The 12,678-nt window shown below is 40.4% G+C and overlaps 1 pseudogene; it reads left to right on the top strand.

Annotated features, from left to right (window-relative positions):
- Window positions 1-12,678, top strand: part of LOC130032425 (serine/arginine-rich splicing factor 12-like) — an 86,909-nt pseudogene that overhangs the window by 6,437 nt on the left and 67,794 nt on the right.

Raw genomic sequence — 12,678 nt, 5'->3', positions numbered from 1 at the left:
GAGAAATCTGTGTGATAGAGCAGAAGCAGAAATGGGAAGATTATGAAGGAGACACCCTTGTACATAGTATTTCTCCAGAAAGGAAAGGAGTTTCTTCATTTCTTAGTGTCAGAGATCAAAAGATTAATTAAAGTGGAAAGTAGAATATATGGCTCCTTTCTCAATGAAATCTACACAGTATCCTTGCATTAAATGTCTAGATACAGAATCTCTTCCAAGTTCATTCAGAAGTTTCCAGAACAAGATCGAATTGATGATCGATCCCAGGGAAGCTTCAGAGGTTGACCTGTCCATCCCTTTGGTCATAAGTGAGTCAGGCAGAGTGTTTCTATTTTTTTTTTTAACAAGGAAAGCAACCTCCAAATTGGCAGATTAACATCATTACCCCTTCATGATTGCCAATCTCAAAGAGAGGTTCAGTAATTCCAGAAATACTTTCTGGAAATACTACTTTCAAAAGCCTGTTTGCATTTGGGGCAAAAGACAATCCACTCTCATGAGCCCCAACCCCGTTACTTTTACCCTCTTAAGAGTCTCGATCCATTACATACCTCTTCTCTCACTTAGTTTTGTCTTTCTTTCTCTCGAGAACATTCTAAATCAACACTCAAAAAAGGACTAAAATTTCCAACGCAAATAAAAGATCCCCCTTTTTCTCCCCCCGCCCCATGCTGCTCTTGCCTGGCTGCTGCCACATAACTGTGTTCCCCTTCAAAGCCCATTTCTCAAGATCTGAATAGAGTCTGTCATCATCGGCTCACCCCCAATTATTATTAAAATCATTCCAAGCTTTAGCCCTCTGTTGCTAGAGAACACTGATGCATGATAATATAAATACACTTAATGCCACTCAACTGGACACCTAAAAACAATTAAAATAATAAATTTTGTTTATGTATATTTTGCCACAATAAAAATCTCTTTTCTGAAGAAGCAAGGGGAAAAAAAGTTGAATGCTAAATCCAATCTTCAATGTCTAGAATTCTCATAACAGTTGAGTAATCTTTGAAATTCTCTCCTCCTGGCTGCTGGGCTACTGCATTCTTTGGGGCTTTCTCCCATTTTTCTAATGGTTCCTTTTCAGCGAATTGCTCTTTTCTCCATTAAAATGTAAAATTCTATGGGACTCTATCCAGTGGCACCCCCTCTCAAGTCTACCTACTTTCTCTATGTAATTTCAAACATTTCCCATGACTTAAGTACACCTATCTATCAACAACTTGTAATTTGTTACACCGGATATTTTTTCCAGAGACATAGGCAATCTTATATCTGTCTGACTACTTAATAATTAGGCCCCCTTCTCCTCCTAGGATGTCTCAAAGATGATTCAACCTAATATATACCGAATGGAATTCTTCCTTGTTTCCACCCAAATCTACTCCTCTCACATTTTCCTTTTCTCAGTAAATAGCACTTTCATTCATCCTGTTCCTCAAACCAGAAAAAAAATTCTTAACGCCTAACTTTCCATCAGTCTCCCCAACTTCCTTAACAAATGTCCATCTTAATATTTCTTCATTCTACCTTCAAAATATATCTTGATTATCATTTCTTACTTTCTCTACCAAATACCTTAATCCAAACCATCACCTTTTTGGTTAATATAATAATGTAGCATTTTCCAAAATTGTAAGTAGTAGGGTGTGGATGTCTTTGAGGGGGGTTGGAGCATGATTCTGCAACACAAGGCTGAAGTCAGGAAGACGATGGTAAGAACATGACAAGAGATGGGTGGGTCCAGGGAGTCCACGGATGGGAGGCAGGTCATGTATAAAAGCGTATACATGTAAGGTGTATAAAGAGCGAGGAACAGGGCAGGAGAGAGAGGGTGGGTAAGGTGCTTGCCTGCACACATTCAACCCAGTTTGATCCCTGGCACCACATATGGTTCCATGAGCCCACCAGGAGTGATCCCTGAGTACAGAGCCAGGAGTACCCTGAGAACCACTGGTCCTCCTCCCAAAAAACAACAAAAAATTATTATTAAAGAGTGAAGTGGGGAGTATCTTAGGGAGAATTTGGAACAAGGACTCAACTGAAACACCTTTTCTCTTTTATTTTTTTTTTTTTTGGCCACACCCTGCAGTGCTTAGGGGCAACCTAGACACTTTGCTCAGGAGCCGTTCCCAGCAGAACTCAGGGAATGATGGAATCCAGGGCTCCTGTATGCAAAAGCACAGACTCCTGCCCTGCTCATCTGAATCACCTTTCAGAGGGTCCCCCTGATTGCGGTCCTAATAGTCTCACCAGTGGGCAGGAGCAGGAGGAGGACAAAGTTGGTAAGATACTCCAGAAACCCAAGTGAAATGGTGATGTCTATGACAGAAAGGAGCAGGAAAATGATGCTTCAAGCTGGTGCTCCTCGCTCCTCTCAGTATGCACGAGAAAGAGATGCTTGCTGATGAATTTAGACAGGTGGCAGAGCAAGTGGGATGATAGGGAGGACTTCAAGAGCTGCAGCCCATTGTGACTGGAAGAATAACCCATTCAGCCAAAGGGAGGAAGATTTAGAGGGAATAGGCCAAAGTGGAAAGTGCAAGTTGGATTTTGGTGACTCAAAGGTTACTAATTGCATCCAAGTGGGGGACTTGGAGCAGGCAGCTGGAGTGATATTTGGAATTCACTGAGCAAATAAAAGGATTGGGATAAGGGGCAAAGTGATAGTACAATGGATAGGGCAGTTGTCTTGTACATGGCCAAACTGATTTCACCCCTTTACCAAATATGGTTTCCCTGAGCACCACCATGTGTGTCCCCCAAACTAAAAAAGCAGAAGGATGTTTTCAGGTGCTCTATTTTTTATGTATATATGTATGCATTTTTATGTATGTATGTTATATGTTTATATGTATGTTTCCTGAGGATAGGGATTCTAATTCTTGGTAGAGTTTAACAAAATGTCTTATAATTGTCATAAAATTATTAATAATTTTTAGAAATTATTTAATGCTATCTGTCTATTTTTTAAACAAATACTTTAGTAAATGATAAAAAGGCAAATACTTTCTGCCATCTAATAATTTCATTTTAGATACGATTTCAGTGCCCGCTGAAAGCTCTAGGTTGGTAGCTGTCAGGCTTCTCGTAAATCCAGCTGAACTTCTCTTGTGTTCCATTCAGGCTCATGTTAATTTACAAGTCTCTGTTAAGTGTACCTGACCTTATGAAGAACAGGTAAGCCTTTATTTCACTAATTTAAAATACTTTCCAGTGCCTGTCAGGCAGTGGGCTTTAGAGAAATCAGCATCAGCAGGAAGAGTTAGCAAGAAGCAAATAATCAGTAAATATTTTTATATAACAAGACTGAGAGTGGAGTCAACTGAAGTGTCTTGATTAAGACAGAAGCGGGGGAGGGGGTGAGGGGACAGAAGATTCTATAGTATAGTTAGTGGACCAGTAACTCAGCGATCTGCATGGAGTCTTAACAAGTTTTATTCAAATGCTGGCAAGACATGGGGCCCTTTCCTTACACATGTACAAATATAAATTGGTGCAGTAATTTGGCAATAACTGGTAAAAATGGCAGTGTGCACTGCCTGGGATTTACATATGTAATGCCTGGGCATATCCCTTAGAGGAACTTGTCTTTGATCACAGGAAAGAGCCATAAGTATGGTCCAGTGCTTGCTGCAATTTTTGAAGCAACCTATTTCTAAAAACGCAAAAAAAGGGGGTATGGTGCCACTAGCAGGTCAATCTGTACCTGTGAGGTGAGTGCATCAGCAGCCTGATGGCGCCTTCAGACTTCCAGATACCCCAAAATTGCTGCTGTGCCTTTGGCCAGACCCCAAAAACTTGGGGCAGAGTTTACCAAGAAAGTAAATGGCCAAAAGTTAGGTATGTGGGAGACACACCCACAAACTACCTCCGGCTCAGCTATATAATTGAAGGCATAACCTCTCTGGTTCCTGATCAAACTGCCTAATGGCCATGATCCCAGAGACTCAGAAACAAATCTCGAAACCCAGCGGCTTTTGGCAGAAATGCGTCAGTCCCTGCAGTAGGTTACAGGCGCTGGGCCACCCCAGGTGGGAATAGGTTTCGTGCCTTGGCCTGTTCCCCCTGGCGGCCTCGTGGCCACCATCCTACAGAGGCCACTGGACAGTCAGGTTTGGGCCTGCAGTGACGAGACACGCGGGGCCTCACGGTATGAGGGTGGAGCCGGCCCTTTCCTCCCCATCCCAACCAATACCCCAAGTCACCGCCCACAAACAGCCTCTCTGGCTCCTGATCAAGCCGTTTAATGGCCATGATCCCAGAGACTCAGAAACAAGTCTTGAAACCCAGCAGCTTTTTGGCTGAAATGCATCAGGACTGCACAGTGGGTTGCTGTCGCTGGGCCACCCCACGGGGGAAAGGGTGCTCTTTCTCCACCTGCTCCCCCTAGGCGGCTCCGTGGCCACCATCCTCCAGAGGACATCGGACAGTCAGGTGTGGACCCTCAGTGATGAGACACGCAGGGCCTCACAGGATGGGGTGGAGCCGGCCCTTTCCTCCCCATCCCAACAAGACCCCAAGTTGTCGCTCATGAATGACCTCTCTGGCTTCTGATCAAGCTGCTTAACGGCCATGACCCAAGAGATGCAGGAACAAATCTTGGAACCCAGCAGGTTTTGGCTGAAATCCCTCCAGATTTAATTGTTAAAATTTCGGAATTTCAAAATCGCATGGTCACTGCTGCAGCCACACGACATCATATGTTATTCATAACCAGCAATAGAAAACAAATTGTCTAGTGTTGCCTTTTTGGCAGATCTGAGTGTTGGGGTAAAATCCCAAATAATAATGGTGGGTCTGGTGTCAAAATATTGGATGTGCTCAAAGTAGAGAGAGAGTAATGTGGAAATCATCTGCCCCACAGGTAGGGGGAGGGTGTGGGATGGGGGTATACTGGGGTTTTTGGTGATGGAGAATGAGCACTGGTGAAGGTACGGGTGTTTCATTGTATGATCAAGACTTAAACCCGAAAGCTTTGTAACCACTCTCCAGGTGATTCAATAAATAAAATTATAAAATTTAAAAAAAACGCAAAAAATGCAAGATGAACCTAGACAAACTAATGGATAATGTTTTCTGGTTAGCAAATGACAGGAGGGGATGAGGGTGGGGTGGGGGGAATATCCGAAAACTTCAGAAGACTTCAGAAGAATGTACTTCAGATACAGTTTACCGGAAGTTTAAGTATCTGAGAATCGCTAATCAGTTAGCATTTGATAGATACTAATAGCACAAATTTCTGCTGGACTGCCAGCTTCTGGGTCCATCACTTATCCTGATCACCTGTGACTTTGATGAACTTCTCCTAGTCTCTAAAAAAGGTTCCGACAATAGTGCAACCTCACTCACTTGTCATGAGAAATTAGCTGACATGTGTAATGTGGTTAGGTCATATGTTATTTTATAACATAGTAAGCAGTGTTATTATATAGTGTTGATCTACATATCATCTATAAATGTTCATATCTTAAATGTATCTTTCACTTAGGGGCAGAAATTCTCTCTGGTATGGAAGGAAAGGGGGTGAGACTTCAGCTCTGCAATGTTTTTTTTTTTTTAATTTTTTAAAACCTGAAGCAAATAACGCAAAATGGTAAGATTTATCCACCCAGGTGGTGGGTACACTCCTATTTGCTCTATTATGCTCATACTTTCCTGACATTTGATATGTTTTATTTAAAGAAAAAAATCACGATGCAGAACCGGGAACATTACACGTATCAAAAATATTTGCTAAGCAAAGGAGTGGTGAAGGAATAGCAGGGGTTGGGGAAGGACCCTTAGAACAGTCTGCTGGGTTTCCTTCCACACTGGGTGCGGGAGAGGTGCGCTGTAGGGGTCCACAGCCCTGCGGGGGGGGGGGGGGGGGGGGTTGGGGGGAGGCTCTGAAGCAACAGTGGATTCGAGAGAGACCAGAGCGAGGCTTTCAAGGTTCCGAGTGAAAATGATTTTGAACTTAGAATTCTATACCCAGGTGAGCCCATCACTCAAGTGTGAGAGCAAAATAAAAACACTTTCAGAAATGTAAGGGTTCAGAAAATAGACCACTCAAGCACCCTCTCCGGAAGAATAACTAAACAATGTATTTCAGGAAAATGAAAGTGAATCCAAGAGGAAGGCATGAAGCACGCAAAAATCTAGAGACAAAACACTGTGAAATAAGGGGGAATGGAGGAATCCTTATTAACGGAGGAGACAGGAGAAAGGGAGGAAGGTACGCGCACACGCGCGTGCGCACACACACACACACACACACACACACACACACACACACTGAGCAAGAGAGGGAGAAAGAGAGATCACAATAGCAAGCAGAATGAAAGCTCCTAATGACGCTAGGGGACATCAGCCAGGAGGGGAGCATGCAAGTGCTCTCGCCTTGTTGGAGAGAAGCTAGTTACATTCATCACTGATTGAAAGTCTTTATTTTGTAATACCAGTTTAGTGTGTGCTTGAAAATTAGAGTGACCACTAGAAAAAATTGAAATGGCATGTATAACTGCCTAACCATTAAAAGAAAAATAAATCAACAGGAAAACTTCATCCGTTCAGCCAAAAGGGGAAGGGAAGAAAAGGGGAGAAGCAACAAAACTGGACAAATAGAAAACATAAAATAAGATGTAAGGTCCATAGTGTCAGTATCAGAATGTGAACAGATTTACTAATCCTCTGGAAATATCGAGTCTCTCAACCTGGAAAGAAAGGAGAGAGGAATAGGGGGTGGGGATGGGTTCCCTGAATCCTGAAGAGCTAACTGCTATCAGCCTGAAGCAGAGCGCCCCGGGAACTTAAAATACCAGAAACAGATGCATCAAAGAAAACCAACCAAACACTTCAAGTGTGAAAAAGACAAGATTCAATTAACACTGTTAAGAAGTTGTTTATGCAAATAACCATATATATGCCACATAGATATAACTCACAAGAAATATTTATGAAGAAACTTCCAATAGATTCTGTAAAGTCAAAATTAGACAACCTATCTCGTTGACCACATGCATTAAAGAATGTTTAATAATGAAAAATAGTAAAAATGATAAGCAGGCAAGAATCCATCCTCTTGAAAACGAAAAGCCACACTTCTAATTAACTTAGATTACAGAGGAATTAAAAATGAAATGACATACTACTTAGAGTTGAACAAATGAGCTCACTACATTTCAAGACCTCTGAATGTTGCCAATGTGGTACAAATGGAAAGAGTTACAGTTTTCAGGACTTGTAGGAAACAGAAATTGTGAAAATAAACAAGCACTTGATCCAACAGCTAGAGAAAGAATAGGAAAAACAATCCTAATTAAAAGGGAGGAGACTCAGAATTAAAATAGAAATTAACGAAATAATTACTAAAACCACTTACTACTTCTTTGTCAAAACCAATAAAAAAGATGAATGCCTGGTAAATCTAATTAAAGAAAAAGAAGACATAAATAATGTAAGGAATAAAAATTGGGGAGAAAACTAGATGATTGCTATGTACAGCTTTAAGTAAATGCAATTAAAAATTAAGGTGAAATGTTTGATTCATAAAAGGACAAATCACCAAGCTCTATTCAATGAGAACAAGAAAACCTATGCACCATTTCTTTTAAATAAGTGGAAAAATAATTAAAAGCCTATTTTTAAAGGAACCAGAACCAAATAGTCTTATAATCTAGACCTTCCCAAACTAAGAAGTAAACATGTTATAAATAGAATTCCATGTCATATATAGAGTTCTAGTTTATAAAGCAGATTGAAAGCATTCCAGTTCATGTAAGAGACAGAAAATATCCTAGTTCTGAAATCAGAACACAGACAAAGTTTAATTTCTTTTATAAGAACATTTCTGAAGTTCTTAGCATATCAGTCCTCTCAGGTTTTAAAAGAATGGTGTATCAGGATGATATTGGGCTTATTTTAGGAGAGGGAAAATACAGAGTTAAAAAAATTAATTGAACTTCTTGTATTTTCTTAAGAAAAACATCTTAGTAGGTGCCTCCAAACTAGTGGGTAAAATGCAACAAACATTTTCAGTTTAAGAAAGAAAATCTTAGGGTTGGAGATAGGGGCATGCCTTGTGTGAAGTCAATCCCAGTTCAGTCACCACACCACATATGGTCCCTCAAGTACCACCTCCTGATCCTTGAGCACAGAGGCAGGAGTAAGTCCTGAGCATCGCCAGATGTGAGAAGGAAGGAAGTCTTGGTAAACAAGTCAGAGGAGAATGCATTCCACATTTAAAAAGGTCTTTCTTCCAAAAAACCTACAATCAACAACTTTTTAAAGGTAAGAAATCAAATATACAGATACTGAAAAATAAGAGACACAAAACTCACGTTGGGTAGGTATTTTCACCTACTTGGAAAAATCCAAGAAAACTATCCAAGAAACTTGGAATCTAGTAAAATAAAAATTATCCGGAAGGAATGTTTACAAACAAAAACACTGAATAAAGAGAGAAATAAAGATTATTTCTTAAAAGAAAAAGTCCAAATGCTATAAAATAATAATTATTCCCTATAATTTATCCTTTTGATGCTGTGCCAAATATTCTATTAATTGATTTCTGAATGGAATTTCTCAAGCTGACTCACGTTCATCTGAAAGGGGGAAATGGCAGGAATAACATTTTCTAGCAGATGTTAAAACAGCACCAAGCTAGTGAGTGGATTAAGTGAATACAGAAATATGTTACTGGCATAGGTGAATGTTAAACTGGTATGACAAAAGAGATAATCCAGAAATATATATATATATATATATTTGGCTTTTGGGGTCATACCTGACGATGCACAGGGGTTACTCCTGGCTCTGCACTCAGGAATTATCCCTGGCGGTGCTCAGGGGACCATATGGGATGCTGGGAATCGAACCCGGGCTGGCTGAGTGCAAGGCAAACGCCCTACCCGCTGTGCTATTGATCCAGTCCCCACGAACTATATATTTGTGTGAATTCAATATCTAATAAAAGTGACATTTCAAAGGAGTGGGGAAGAGGTAGACAATTTATTAGCATGTGTTCAATAATCAATTCTTCATTTGGGGAAAAACAATGTATAACCACTTTCACATACAATATAAAAATAAATTCAGGTGAGAGAGATCCACACAAAAATAAAATTACTGAGATAATCTGGGTCTATAATAGCTGACAAAATTGAAAATTTATTCCTAATTTATAAACTTTTAGAAAACTAACAGTAGAAGGAATTAAATTGGATGAAAAAAATATTTACCAACCCACTCCTGCCCCCCACCCAAACACCCTCCATTGTACTGAACAATGAAAGAGCAAATGATTTTTCAAAGTTGGAAACAAGCCAGGGATGCTTGGTTTGCCAATTCTATTCAGCATTGTACTGGAGGGTTAGCTGGAGCACAGTGGCATGGAAAGGCATACAGCTCGAAAGGAAGAAATACTACTCATCTACTATCCGATGATATTTACCTATTTAGAAAATCCCAAGGAATCTACCAATAAGTTACTGGAACATATGACTAACTGTACTCAAGACGCAGGATACAACTGGTTGGGATGGGAGATGTGTGCTGATAATGGACCAAACGTGATAATCTCTCAGTGTCTGTACTGCAAATCATAATGCCCAAAAGTAGAGAGTATGGGGAATATTGTCTGCCATGGAGGCCAGGGGAGGGTGGGAAAGGGCAGGGATACTGGGGATATTGATGGTGGGGAATGTGCACTGGTGGAGGGATGGGTGTTTGATCATTGTGTGATTGTAACCCAAACATGAAAACTTGTAACTATCTCACAGGGATTCAGTAAAATTTAAAGAAAAAGATGCAGGATACAAGTCATAGACAAATACTAATAGTGTATTTTTATGAACAACAAACAGAAATTTGTAGTTTCATTAACTATACAAAATGGTACCAATCACCCCATCAAAAAGGAAAAATGTAATATGCTTATAACAAGATACACATGCTATGTTCTTAAAAATTGTAAAAATAAGACAAACAAAACCTGAGAAACATCTGTCCCCATGGATTGGTAGACTTAATGACTTAATATTACAAAGGTGCAAGCTCTTCCTATATATATATATATATATATATATATATATAGAGAGAGAGAGAGAGAGAGAGAGAGAGAGAGAGAAACTCAATGCAATCCTAGTAAAAATCTCAGTAGTACTATTTTGTCAGCAACCTCTACAACTGACATGGAAAAAATGAAGTAAAATAATTTCAAAACAGTTTTGGAGAAGGAAAACAAAATGGGAAGACTCATCTATCTGAATTCAAGAGATGCTTTATACAAAGGTGTTGGGAGTTAGGCACCTCGGAGTAATGGTGGGGGAATATTGACAGTGTGGTGTAGTTTCCCAGCAAGTCTAAAACAATAATATTGGGACCGGGGCAATAGTACAGTGGGAAGGGCATTTGCCCTGCATGTGGCTGACCTGGGTTCAATCCCCTGCATCCCATATGGTCCCCCGAGCATCTCCAGGACTGATTCCTAATTGCATAGCCAGGAGTAACCCCTGAGCATTGATGGGTGTGACCCAAAAAGCAAAAAATTAAAATAAAACAATATCAATACTATTGTAAGCCTTGATTTCTCAATAAAGCCTGCTGATTCGTTTTTTAAAAGAATTATTACAAAATTATAGAGATGAGGACAATGTACTTAACTGCTGGAGGAAAGATGAAAGATTCAGGAAACAGATCAAACTGGTCGTCAACAATGTTGGCTCAGTGCTAGGAGATATGACACCCTGGGTTCAATGCCTGGCACCAAAACAACAACATCAACACACACATACACAACAACAACAAACCCACAAAAAATAGATTGAATTGGCTGATTTAGAGAAAGGTACAAACACAAGTCAGTGGAGGAAGAATAATGGCAGTGAGATTGTCTGAAATAACTAATGTTCATATACAAAATAATGAACTTCTTTTCATGTTTTATATAAAGTGAATTCAAATGGATCAGAGATCTAAAGTATAATCCCAAACTATAAAACTTCTAGAAATAAAAGTCTTTGTGAATTTGGACTGGGCAATTTTTTTAAAAGATTATTTCAAAACCATGATCCATTGTAGGATAACATTGGTTTGTCTTTCTGCCTTGCCACAGGGAGCTTAGTTTTATTGGGTTACTCCCCTCACAGTGCTCCCATTCCTCTGTGTTTATTTGTAACTTCTTTGTGCTCTGTTGATTTATAAATATTGTTTTTCTCTTCTCCTTAAGTCCTCTGCATAATTCAGAACAATGTCCTTTTTGTATGGGCACAAGAAGACAGTAAATGCTATGCTTGGGAGTTAACTTGGGAGTTAATTGATTCTGAATGATATTTACCTCTTGGACATCTGTTCTCTTGACTTAAGCCTCAGTTGCCCTTACTTCCTAGCACCCCAAAAGCAGGGTCCCGACAAAGGACTGAATCGACCCAGGACAAGCTTTGAGCTATGTGCTACCCTGGCATCAAAATGGGTCTGGCCAAAGAGCCATAATACTTAACTATAAGTTAAGAGCTTGGTCATGGACAGTTGCTGTCACGATCCAAAAAGTAATAACTAGATTCCGACCCCGCTAGGGTTAGGAAAGATTAATCTGGCCTGAGCACTGTAGTCTGAATCTGTGCCGAGATGTTCCCAGGAGAGCCACCCTACAAGCTCAACCTCTTACTGTGTCCATACAAAATAATAATAAGTAGAATTAAGATGTTAATTAAGTTATTGAATTAAGAAAAAGAGGAATGGGGCCCCTAAGTGGTGTTTCTCCCTGGAGCCTGATGGGCGGTCAGGAAGGGCTTTCTTATGTTGATTTTCCTACCAGACTAGGTATAGCATCTACCCCCAGTGCTAGAGAGTTGGAGAGAGATGAGAGAGAGAGAACAGGGCAGCAAGATGGAGCGCAGAGAGACTAGCAAGGGGGACAGAGGGAGAAGAATGTAGAAGAATAATACAGGAGCAGGCACATGGAGAGAGAGAGCCCAGGCTGCGAGATGGAGCGCGGAGAGATGAGCAGGAGAGACAGGAGGAGACGGGAATGAGGGGCAGTGTGAGATTAGAATGGGAGTCTCAGAGAGATTGGAACAGGCGCGTGGAAAGAATGGAATAAACGGGAACTGACCACCAACCAGCTTGGCACTCGTTTCCTCCTCCCTGGGGCCCATGGCATGGGCCACCCTCGCTGGGGGAGCGCCAGGGACTACTGAACCTGGGCGGCAAGAGAGAGAGAGAGAGAGAGAGAGAGAGAGAGAGAGAGTGAGCCACGGGGGTCCTCCCTAGCTGCCTGGAGATTATACAATTCCATGACAGAAAAAAAAAGTTGTAAAACTGGATTTTATTAAAATTATTTTTCCCTCTACAAAAGGCACTTTTTGAAAACGAGAAAGCAAGACTGGGAGAAATATTTGCAAAGTACTTATTTGACAAGGTACATAATTATACTGAAAAATGTAAAATTACAAAATTCAGTGCAGAAAAATATCAACGCCATTTTTAATCAACAAAAAATTTAAACAGACTCATGACCAAAGAATATAACCGACAATTACATTTTTTAAAGTTCAGCAACATTCATCTTTACTATAGTTAAGTACTCTTATACATTTAATAGAATTTTTTAAAACTCCAGGGGCCAGAGTGATAATACAGTGGTAGTACAGTGGGTAGTAATCTCCAGCATCCCATATGGTCCCCCGAGCATAGACAGGA

This window comes from Sorex fumeus, unplaced genomic scaffold (genome assembly GCF_029834395.1).
Source record: "Sorex fumeus unplaced genomic scaffold, SorFum_2.1 ptg000048l, whole genome shotgun sequence".
Classification (NCBI taxonomy): Eukaryota; Metazoa; Chordata; class Mammalia; order Eulipotyphla; family Soricidae; genus Sorex; species Sorex fumeus.
This window is presented reverse-complemented; position numbering and strand designations above follow the sequence as displayed.